This window comes from Herpailurus yagouaroundi, unplaced genomic scaffold (assembly GCF_014898765.1).
Source record: "Herpailurus yagouaroundi ecotype Mexico unplaced genomic scaffold, PumYag 29, whole genome shotgun sequence".
NCBI lineage: Eukaryota > Metazoa > Chordata > Mammalia > Carnivora > Felidae > Herpailurus > Herpailurus yagouaroundi.
This window is the reverse complement of record NW_024412377.1, coordinates 119,132,212-119,142,039: the sequence shown is the minus strand read 5'-3', so window position 1 is coordinate 119,142,039 and position 9,828 is coordinate 119,132,212. Positions and strand designations below refer to the sequence as shown.

Genomic DNA, 9,828 nt, shown 5'->3' with positions numbered 1-9,828 from the left:
TTCAGATCGTCCCATGACGCTTAAATATAAATTCTTGAGACAGTCTTCCCTAAGCTCCTGTTTGAAGAAGTTAGACTTGGTCACTTCCCATTATATGGCATTATTTTATTATCTTGTGGCATGTGTTACTTTTAGGAATTAAGGTTTTTGAAATTGCATTTTTCTTTTTTGTAGGTATTCCCTTTCTGGGCTGGAAGCTCTCTGAAAAGGTCCAGACTCATTTACTGTAGGATCCTCAGAGCCTGAAACAGTCACTGGCATTTGCCTCTCTGTGCTTGTGAGGACAAGGATCCTATCTTAGACAACTTCCTCAGCCTGATGCCCAGCACAGTAAGTGGACATAAAAGATTCCCATTAATATATAGATTTATCTAATGAGAAGTATAATTAAGCTGTATAGAGGTAACTGATAATGGACATTAACTGAGCATCTTATGGGGGCAAAGGGTCGGTTGTCCTGTATTCAACTTTAAATTAATTTAAAGCCCGCTGGTGTTTTTGTATGTTTGTGTCTTCAGCTTACATTTGAGCACTGTTTTGTGATGGGTGCCTGAGAAATCAGAGAAGAGTAAAAGTGGCCTTTGCCTTTCAGAATCTTACACTCCATTTTAAAATAGCAGATGAAAATAATTCTCCCTTCTTTGGAAATGCTACTTAGCTATGTTCTTAGATAAAGAATGTTGAAAGGAAGAATAAATAAAAGTAAGAATCAATGAATGAATAAGGAAGAGATGAATTAAGTGATGGGAATTAGAACCAGATGTAGCTAAGTGTCAGAATCTATTGTCAGGTAGGGATTTGATCCCATGAATTCTGATTCATAAAGTAGTCTGAATTTATTTTTCACCCAATGGAAAAAACCATTCACTGTTTCCATGTGTTCCTATCATTGTTTCTTTTTTTTTAATTTTAATACGAAATTTATTGCCAAATTGGTTTCCATACAACACCCAGTGCTCATCCCAACAGGTACCCTCCTCAATGCCCATCACCCACCCTCCTTCCCTCCCACCCCCCAGTTTCTTGTCTCCATGCGTTGTTCTTGATATCCCCATGCTTGGAATGCTCCACGCTTATAATCTTCGTATATTCAAAGTCTTCGTGGTGAAGATAGTAATCAGACATCATCCTCTCAGTGAAATACTTACTGCCTCCTTTGCAGTAAGTAATTTCTCCTATTTCTGAATTTCGAGAATACTCTACCGATTCCTTCCCTCCCTGTGGTATTTGACCGTTTGCATCTTATATTACCACTATTTACATCTGCATTTGGTCTTCCCTTTCAGAGTCTCAGCCCCTCAAGGGCATGCTTATTGCTGATTGATCTGAGTAGCCAACCTCCAGTGATTCATCCAATAAATACTTACTGAAGACATACTGCATGTCAGGCGTACTGCTAGTTTTGGAGAAAACGGTGTGAGCAACTGACATTGATGAGGCAAATACTAGTTTGCCCTGGATTGTAGAGTTTAATAATAGAGCACAATATTAACGGCTTTTATTTGTTGAGCACTTCAACCAGTTTGACAAGATAATTATCTTAGCACATTGTAGTACATAAGGACATACATGATGGTTCCACTCCTGGCTCTCTTGCTTACTAGTTATGTGACCTTAAGCTGATAATACAGCCTCTCAGAACTTCTGCCTTAATTACTTATTACCACAAATAATGCTGTATAATAATCCACACAAAAGTAGGCAAATACAGAATTTATTAAGCTCATAAGCCTGGTTGCCTAGGTGGTTATTGTGGGCCGGGTCAGGTTGGCTGGTTTCATTTTGCCTAGCCTAGGTATCTGTGAGGAGCTGTCGAGTGAGCTGGGAGCATGGATGAGGCTAGGATAGCCTCTTCTATACATGTGCTCCACTATGCAAGCCTAGACTTGCGTACAGGGTGGCTGTGAGGCTCTCAAACAGTTGGAGCGCCTGGGTGGCTCACTCGGTTGAATGTCTGACCTTCATGTTAGCTCAGGTCACGGTCCCAGGGTTGTGGGATCAAGCCCCACGTAGAACCCCACATTGGGCTCTGGGCTGAGTGGGGATTCTGCTTAAGAATGTCTCTGTCTCTGTCTCTGTCTCTCTCTCTCTCGTGCTGGCTCTCAAGAAAAAAATTAAAACAAAATTAAAACTGCTAGTAGTCTAGGCTACTCTAGGCTCAGAACTGGCAGTTTCATTCTTGCCACATTCTACTGGCTAAAGCAAGTCATAAGGCCAAACCAGATTCATTGGGTAGGGATTCCATCTTTTCATTAGAATTACCATAAAATCACATTATATAGGGCAGGATACAGGGGGGGCATGAACATTTGGCTATTTCTTCCTTTAGCACAACCTTAGTCTATAAAGTAGACATGATAATAGGATGTACTTTTATAGGTAGATTGTGAAAATTTTATGAAATAGTGTGGAAAGGCTGGGATGTTACGTCACACCTCAGAGACGTTAGAAATGTGTTATTATTATATCATTTATCCTCACACCAACCACATAAAAATATCATAATCCTTATCTTACCAGAGAGTTTAAGTGGCATGTTCCTGAACACATAGTCAGTTGAGCCAGGATTCAAATCAAGGTTTGTTTGAAAAGTTTGTAGCAGAAATTTTCTAACTGTTCCCCAAACCTGTTTGTCTCTATGCACGCACACGTGTGTGTGTGTGGACACATAAGCAGACTACATACCATCCTGCCTTGCTGCACATATGACCATGTGATTGGGGTCTAGCCACAAACAGTGGGAAGCATTGGTCAGGAGGGAACGAGTCCAGATGTCAGAACCTCCATTTCCTTAGAAGAGAAATGCCTGCATATTACAAACACTGGTTTTGGATTTTAGTGAGCCAGAAATAAACTTACTGTAAATAGCCAATGAAGTATTAGTATCATTTGGCAACAATGAGCTAACTGGTACAGTTATGTGGCACCAAACTATCTGTAATAAAGTGACTAATACTGGCTGTAACAAACTAATAGTAGCTATAACAAATGACTGTAACAAACTAATAGTAGTGGTAACAAAAGCAGGCCATTACAGCCAGTTGTCAGTAGTGACGAAGTAGGCAATACAGAGTTTCATTTCTAAAACCCTTTGCTCTACAATTCTAGAGAGGGAAGACTGTTCTGGTGCTATTTCCCCACACATCGGATACTCTAACATGCATTGAAAAAATGAGAAGCTTCTTTTCTTTAACTTTTTTTTAATGTTTATGTATTTTGAGAGAGAGAGAGAGAGCAGGAGAGGGGCAGAGAGAGGGAGACAGAATCCCAAGCAGGCTGCATGCAGTCAACACAGAACCCGATTCGAGGCGCGAACTAAAAAACCATGAGATCATGACCGGAGCTGAAATCAAGAGCTGGATGCTTAAGTGACTGAGCCACCCGGGTGCCCGAGAAATGAGAAGCTTGTAAAACCAAAGCTTTCTGGTCCCATTCCTCTTAGTGTTCCCTCTTGGTCTCTGATTTCTCTGCTTGGCTTCCACTTGGAGAATCTTGTTCCTTTTTGGTTAAACCAGACTGGCTACAGGGTGAATGTACATCTAACCTGAACCAGAAGATCAAATGCTGCTGTTAGAGTACCATGATTAGGATCCATTTATCTACATGAAAAAAAAAAAAAAAACGCACAGTGTTTTTAGGCAAAATGAAAAAAAAAATTAGGTGGTCTTTTCTGTGGATGGAAAATGCTGTTTCAGGGCCTCTCTTCAGTTCTGATGACGTTGTCAGGAATTGGGGATCAAGGAAATTCTTAGAGGATTGTGAAAGTAGGTTTTAAGTGCTCTTCTGTGGAAAGAGAAGAGTTAAAAATTGAAAGTGAAAAAAATTAGAAAGATGAAAAAAGCTGGTGAAAATAGACAAACTAACATCACTTGAAACCAAAGAGCATGAAATTTACCATCCCACTGGCCCAGAAAGAAGAATTAGTACTAATTGACACCATTAGAGTGGCTTTAGTGAGACAATTAGGGCTTTAAATTAGGAAAATTCTAAAGGACCTCTGCTATTGACATTACTAGAAGAATTTGCCTTTTGCCTTAGAGCATCATAGAACCATAGAGAGACAGACTATACAAATTTGGAGCCATGGGATAAAGTCTAGTTACATGTCTTAAAAAGACAGTAATACAGTGAAATCTTAGTGCAACAGAATCCAGCTTTTAAAGAATTCTGATTTCTATGTAGTAATTCACTTTAAAAGAAAGAATAATAATATACCTAACATTTAATGAGTACTTACTATTTGCCAAGCACTCTGGGTTGAATGAAAAAGAGGCAAATAATAAAATCAAGATGGCAACTAGAAATTTTGTGAAAGCAAATTCTTTTTAAGATGCTCATATATCAGGAAGGTTTGGGGAAGAGCAAAGAGAGAAAATTTTAACTCTTGCACCAAGTTTTGGTCCTGGTACTGGGGCAAGCATGTTACTTCTCCAATCCTGGGTTGATTCCTCTGTAAACTGGAAATAATGATAACTTTCACTGAAGGACAATGTGATAAAGCGTGTGAAGTCACTTTTCAAGCTACAAAATTCAGGGCACACAGTGATGTATGAACCAGCCTCTTACATACACACACACATATCTCATTTATTTCATTCACACTGGGTCAGGTATGAATAAACAGTGTGACTGAGGTTTGAGAAAACTTTAAAATATTTTTGCAGTGGTTCACATCTAGGGATACACCCTTTTACTTTGCTGATGTCCCTTGATTGCCCAATAAACAAGCAAAAATCTGCAACCAAATAGACACAACAAAAATCCAGCTCTGGTGTAAAGCAAGGCACAATGTTTAGAGACATCTGCAGATGATTGTTTCATGATGGAAATAGTAAATGAGGTATTTCATTAATATATTTCATTTATTCTGGTAAGTCGTTAGATGCTTAAGGGAAGTGGCTTGTGCCCGTTTTCTTCTCATTAAATATTCATATTTTCTAATGGAAACTGTTCTGATAAATTGGGTAAATTGAGCAACTTAGAAATTTACGCCTCAAAAAGAGGAGTTTGGGAATTCCCAGTGAGCAAGCTAATGCTTAAATCATTAACACTCCATTGATTTTATAATTAAAACGCTGGAAAGTAAATATAGGGTGTGTTTTAAATGTTATGATAGCTGCTTGTCTTGCTGCTTAGATCACAAGCCATTTGATTGAAGTATCTATTAGCTGTGCAGCCTGCTACTGCGATTGCCTCAAAGGAGCGTCTCGATTCTCTGATGACAAAACCCCTCTATTGTGTCACCTTCGAGGAAAAAAAAATACAAATGAACCAGTTCTTCCATTTAGGAGTGAAGAAAACGATCTTGAGTTCCAGAAGATTTGTGCGGGATGCACTTCTTATTCCTGGAGGAGAGGGGGGACACGTTTCTTGGACAACTAAGACAGTAACTTAACCTCCCTTCTCCAGCAGTTCAGTAACCACTTACCAAGCGCTTACAGTGCGCCAGGCCCAGAGTTCAGGAAACAGCCATGAGCAAGGAAGACCTGGTGCCTGATCTCAAGGGACTTGGCAGGTAGACAGTTAAGCAAATGGTAACAACACAGTGATGGCAATGAGCTGCGAGAACAGGTACAAGGGCACAGAACTGTCAGGGAAAGTCTTCCTAAGAGGATGCCTTAGGCCAGAACCTGAGGAGGAGTGTTCCAGGCAGCGGTAACAATATGTGCAGTAACCATGAGATTAGAAAGAGTACGGCACGTGCTAGCTACTCAAAGGCAGTTGTGGAGAGAACAGTGCTCACCTAACATGAGCCACAAATATGAGTCATGTGGGCAAACACGACATATATAATTTCAAATTATCTAGTAACATTAAACAAGTAAAAAAAATAGGTGAAATTAATTCATGTATCTTATTTAGCCCAATATATCCCAGATATTATCATTTCCGTGTGTAATCTATAAAATACTGAGAGAATTTACATGACCTTTTCATACTAAGTCTTTGAAATTCTCTGTGTATTTTCTTCTTAGACCATACCCCAATCCAAACTAGCCACATTTCAAGTGCTCTGCAGTGACATGGCCACTGCATTGGACAGTTGAGGGTTAGATAGTTAAAAAATAAATAAATAAATAAATAAATAAATAAATGGTGAGCGATAGAAATGGACATGTAGAAAGGAACCAAATGATGAAATTTTCTCTTGTTTCATCTGCAATGCGGTTAATGAGACTACGTAGTCTTTAAGGTCCTTCTGGGTCTAAAATTGTATGAACCTTTATCCTGTCTCAATGTAGGATTGCAAAGAACCATCCCAAACTGAATGTTCTTAACATTTGAAAAGTATTTTGTCACTATTGTCTTCTTTTTTAATTACAAAGGTATTTATACATGCCTCTGACCCAGGAATGCCATAAAGAATGCACTTACTCTCTTACATGAGTTTTTCTATAAAGTCCATTTCTCTTAGTTCAGTGGGGTTTTGGTTTGACAGTATCTGTAGTAGACTTGTATATAGTGAATCTTACCTTAAGTTTTCTTTGAGAACTAACATTCCTCCTCCTTTCTCAGTTCATGTTGTTCAAATGTGGCTAGCCACGTTCTGATTCTAGGGGTAGTTGTGTCTCAGGCCTAAGCCCGTGTGCTTGGCCACAGTGATGGGTTCAGCGATGGAAGTGTGGCCTGTATCATGTTAATCAGGTCCAATCAGAGCTCATTTGGAGGGAAGTTTGTTGAGCTATCAGAATAGAAGTGCTTTGTTTTCTTTCTATTGCTAAAAGTATTAGTAGGATAGTTATAAACCTGGTGCTAATGGCAGCCTTTTTGTCACCAAGAAAAGGGAGGCTAGCTTGCTTGAGAATGGAGTGGCAAAGAAAAGTAGAGTAGAGAGATAGGAGAGCTGGAATTTTGAAAAAAGAAAAAGAAAAGAAAAGAAACCCCCCCCCAAAAAAAAGCAACTTTTGTGCTCGCACCTGAATCCAGCTGTACCTAAAAGTAAAAAAAAAACCTACTCTTGGTCTTCTCACTTTTGTAAATCTGTGGTCTATGTTTGTCTTTTTTTTCAATGTGTGCATATGCTAATGACTCTTAAAATTTTTTTTAACATTTATTTATTTTTGAGACACAGAGAGACAGAGCATGAATGGGGGGAGGGTCAGAGAGAGAGTGAGACACAGAATCCAAAGCAGGCTCCAGGCTCTGAGCTGTCAGCACAGAGCCCAACGCAGGGCTCGAACTCACGGACCACGAGATCATGACCTGAGCCTAAGTCGGACGCTTAACTGACTGAGCCACCCAGGTACCCCAATGCTAGTGACTCTTAATTGGAGTTTCTGCTACTTAGTATAAAAGGACTACTAGCTAAAAACTTAAAATAGATGTGTTGTCACCTTTAATATAGTTTCACAGAATGGATCCCAGAGTTAGTATTAACACAGCTTTATCAAATGGAAAATTCTAATATCTGTAAAAATATATTTCTTCCCGTAAGCTACTATAGTTATTCATTAGTTAAGGCATTTGTTCATTTTATTCAACACATGTGTATTGTAAATCTCCTTTTTCAAATACTGTTTTCTTATATATTATACAATTATTTACTTGATTGTCTCTCCCAATTCTTTGTAATCTTTTGGTGGGCAAAATACTCTTTCTCAGCCCCAAATAAAGCTAAGTTTTTGGAGCAAAAAATAAAAGCAAAACTCTCTCTGAAAAGAGTTTCATTCTTTTTTAAATTATGCAAGTCCCATGCTCTTTAAGAAGGAACAATTAATTGTCCCAGACTCTTCTTTTCCTACTCCTTTTATACACATCCCATATTAATTTTCTCCATAATTTTCTGACTGTAATTTTGGAACACTTATGAATTGATTGTCTTCCAAAATTATGACTAGAATAAATAGGCAGTGAAAAAATAAATCCATGACTAGGCCTTAACCTAGTGAATCAGAATCCATTGGGATGATGATTTAAAATAGTCTTGGGCTCCTTGTTCTCAGAGATACTAAATGGGAGTCTTATGGGTAGAGAGTTTGCATTTTAAGCAGCCCTCTTGGAGAATCCTATGCATGCCAAAGTTCTGAAATTACCTGGTTTCTTAGCAAGAAAATTGCATAAGCATTCTTGGGTATAGTGAAGGCGAAGATTGGCTTAGAGAATTGGATTATCAGCATTTAAAGATTATTTATCTTCTCTAGTCTTTCTGACAGCAAACAATTATTTTCAATGATTGTGAACATTTCACACAGAAGATATACTTTCTAAATATTCACATATTAATGTGTGAGCAGAATATTATTAATCATGGGTAAATACTGTAGATCATAATAATAATAATTATTAGATTTAACTATAGAGTCTGAACTCTGTCTAATAAGGGATTAACTAGCTGACCAATATTAACTTAAGCTGGAAAAGTTCAGCTACTACTACATTTTTCAAACAAACAAACAAAAGAAAGGCTTGCTCCTAAACTCTGTTCTTAAATATTTCATTCCAACTCTTACACCATTTTGGTCAAATTTTTTAGTCTCAACATGTTTGGAGTATTGACATTTATTTTTAAATTTGTATTGCCTAAAAAAAATTCGTACAATAGATCCATGTAGTTAGAGCAGTTGTGAGAATAAGAAATTGGTACAATGGATCCATGTAGTAAGAGCAGTTGTGAGAATAAGACCTTGCCATGTAGATACAACCACCTGAAGCTGGGATTCGGGCAGGAGGATGGAGAGACAAGCTCACAGTGAATGTTTGGGATCTTCTTTTATCAGTTTCATAGGCCAACTGGAAATCTCACTATGCCCACAATACTTTCTATGCCCTGGTAAGTTCTTACATAGTTAATGCTTGGATAAAACATTAAAGCTAAATAAAGCAGGTGAGAACAAATTTCTTTCTCAAGAACTGGTACATTATTCCAAATGTTAGCCTCTGATTCCAGATAGCTAGCTTACCTTTACTGACTTCTTTCGTTCATCAGTGTTGATAAACAGCCTGCAGTATGCCAGCCACTTGTACTAAGCACCTGGGATGAATACTGAACAACATGGACATAGCCCTGCCCTCCTGTAGTTTATCATGTGGTGATGGTGCTTATCTGTCCATATGGTCTTATGTGGAGGGGTGCAGAGTATAGTTTTTCCTAGTCTTCAGAAGAACATTATTCAGCTCCCACAATTAAATATCTGTTAGTATACTAGATACTTTATCTAACATGCATGATGATACCTTGTTTTATACCCTGCAGTACTGTGCATGTCCATCTAGTGTCCCACACAAGGAGTCCATAGGTTATTCCATTAATTGTTATTACCAGACTAGTTTCTTGCAGACAGAGAACCCTGTCACAAATACCACAAGATAATTGTTCCCTTTACTAAGTTAGGACTTCACACCTGTAGCGTGTACACCCCAATGTACTTCATTGGAAAGAAGTTGAAATATGCACATTGACCCCCAGAAAAACCTAAGGAGGGGCTTTAGACAAGAGGCCTGTTTTGAGTGGCCAGCTGTGACATGAACTACCTTTTCATCAGCCAGGATGGGCAATTTTGGTCAATACTAATTAGGTTGATAATTGAACCAGGTCATGCAGGTGTAAGTTCTTGTCCACCTCTCCAGAGTATGGCTTCTCAAGGAGCAAGTACTCACACAGCTGTTACATGAATTGTAAGGCTGCCAAATAACTCTCATTCTGGCTACTGTCTGATCAATCTCTCCTAACTTTCCAAGCTTCTATGTGTTTTCAATGACAGAAAGATAGAGCTTTGGATATTGGTGCCTAGGAGAGTCAAATCCATCTTTTCTAGTTTTATATGGTAATTGACAGGAAGAGAAAATTGGTGGCAATATTGAGGCCATGAAAACACTGTATAGAGTTGA

General features: G+C 38.5%; 1 protein-coding gene across 1 annotated transcript in view; it reads right to left on the bottom strand.

Annotated features, from left to right (window-relative positions):
• Positions 1 to 3,391: 3,391 nt before the first annotated feature.
• PRELID2 (PRELI domain containing 2) overlaps positions 3,392 to 9,828 on the bottom strand; it is a 191,884-nt gene continuing 185,447 nt past the window's right edge. Inside the window, exon 8 of the transcript XR_005784217.1 lies at positions 3,392 to 3,783. The gene's annotated coding sequence lies outside the window, so the exon portion shown is untranslated. The remainder of the gene's footprint in view (positions 3,784 to 9,828) is intronic.